A 2,576-nucleotide genomic window follows, 5' to 3' on the forward strand; every position below is an offset into this window, starting at 1 on the left:
CTGAGACAAACAACATCCACGCACTTGATCACACCTATGGACAATTTAGTATGTCCAATTCACTTGCCATGCATGTGAATTTGGAATATCAGAGGAAGCCAGACTGTCTGGAGAGAGCCCACGTAGGCATGGGGAGGACATGCAAACCACTCAGGAAGGCCAGGGCGAGCTAAAATTGAACAATGCGGAAGTGCTTCCAAGTCTGCCACCCTCTTGATTTGTTTTTGGGTTTTTTTTCCCGTTGAGGATGGCACTATCAATTGTGTCTGTCGTCTACACCTTGCATCAGACAAACACTGCATTGACATCAGTTGAGGGTAAACAAGACATTTTGCAAGCCCTCCTCCTGTCATGCAGCCTTTGTTAATTCTCTCGTCTTGCCTATGGTCCAGCCAGTTTAACTTCATTCTCTATCAGCCCAAATTTGTTGCTTAACTCCACCTTTTGTTAAGACCTGTATCGTATGGGAAGTTTTGTACTTCTTCACTGAGCCCAAGTGAGACTTCGTTACTGTAGGTACAGCGCTGGAGCTTATAGAAGGTAATACGTATATTTCGTTTGTGAGACAGTTTGACCTGTTCAATTTTCCTGATTTTTGTGATTTCAGTTGGTGCTTTTAGAAAGCAATTAAAATGTTGCAAGTACAGCCTGTACCGATTTGTATAGAGAATTGCTGACAGTTTTAAAAAGTTTGAACCTGAGATTTTCACAGTACATAAAGAACAAATACGGCGGGATGTATCGCGCATCTCTAGAAAATGAAAGGCTCCATCCTGTAACAAGCAAGTGATGCAATGGAGGGCAAATACTTTTGTGAATATGAAAGGGGTAACACAAAACCAACCGGTCAATAGTCACCATCTGACCCATTTCTGAAATTGAAATAGTCAAGGGCTGTTGGTTATTTAAATAAATATCAAACTAAACAAGGAACCTTAAGTCAAGGATGATGTAAAACAATCTATTTGCACTGTTTTTAATTTAATTAACATGCTGTAATAAAATAGAACTGTTTAATTTCAAACAATTTTCATTGTGTAATAAGGAAACTACAAATACTTTTTCCACGCACTCCTTAACTCCCTGCATAACTGCTATTGGCTCAATATGTAGTTTGAAGGGCTTGACCAATTTCACACATACCAACTTGCCACATGTCTGCAAGATCTGTAATTGGGTTTGGCAGTTCTTCTCTTTGGTATTCCCTAAGACCCCACGACGATCACAAACTGATTAAAAGTAATTAGCTTAAACACGTGTATTGTAAAGACTCACCACAAGACACTTATATTGTTCGGCTCACCTTTATGCCTTGATACCATCCCTTCATCTGCTATCTTTATGTTGCCAGGGCAATAAACCGATTGAAACCTTACCTTGTGCATGAACAGATTAAGCCTGCTTGGATGTGAGGCGAAACGTCTCCTAATACAACCAGAACATAGTCCACTTTGATTGAGTTAATTCCCTGAGAATGAAGTTACCCGGATGAATGAGAATGCCCATAGATGTTTTCTCAATGGGGGATCATTCATCATAGGGCAATCATAAGTGGTTCAACATGAATCAATACTCTGATAGCAAAGACTGTATAGAAAAGCAAAATGTCAGTGTTCCTTTTGTTTTCTTTGATTTTTTTTTTTTTTTAAACTCAAAATATGATGGGCTGTGACCCTAATATGCTGTGCAGGAACTTCCAACACAATGTATACCTGCACTCTCGGGGAACCAAACTCAGTCTGCTACATTTTTATGTTAACTTGGTTTCATTCGACAACAGTGACAATTTGAGAAAAAAAAAAAGTAATCTTAAATGGGAACTGGCCTTACAAAGGGACCTCTTGGTGAAAAAGCAAAGCGAGAAAAGGTCTTGATCACAAGGACCTACAAATGTTCTACTTAATCCACTGTTTTGAAGCATGAAATACAGAATGAAACTGAATTAAAAAAAAAAATTGAGCAAGATTTCATCTCTGGTTTTGTCAGCAAAATGTCATCATGTGGTTGAATTCTATTGGCCTGATTAGATTTTTTTTTCCATCATTTTGAACTTGCATTGTGGTCATTAATAGAATGTCAATCTGCATTCAAATGTGCTTACATTTCAGAAGTACCTGTTTCCAACTTCCCATTGCCTACATTCTTGTCATTCATCAATAGTCATTTCTCGTGCGTTTTTTAGAAGAATCATCGCATCCTGGGAACTTTTAAATGACCAGTCAAGTCAAACATTTTCTTCGCATTATTATGTTCTATTTGCGCCCACTAAACATGGTATTTTGATTTTTATAATTGTTTTTATCCACCTCAATGGGCAGCCATTTTGCCACTGAAAATAACAAATAACCTCTCAGTGTCTCCGGCCTCAGGTTGTGTCCAAAAAAAAAGGACTTTTTTTTTTATTTAATTTGACTTGTCTTTTTTCACCCCCCTCAAATGATAGTTTGAGTTAGAGCATGACTCCATACAATGCACATTGCAATGCAGCACTTACATCATGCTGTAATGAACTGTGATTGCTAAACCATATGCTTTATCTGTTTTCCAGAGGTGTTAATATGTTAAATGAATAAGAA

Source organism: Hippichthys cyanospilos, chromosome 4 (genome assembly GCF_059441005.1).
Source record: "Hippichthys cyanospilos isolate Australia breed blue-spotted pipefish chromosome 4, RoL_Hcya_1.0, whole genome shotgun sequence".
Classification (NCBI taxonomy): Eukaryota; Metazoa; Chordata; class Actinopteri; order Syngnathiformes; family Syngnathidae; genus Hippichthys; species Hippichthys cyanospilos.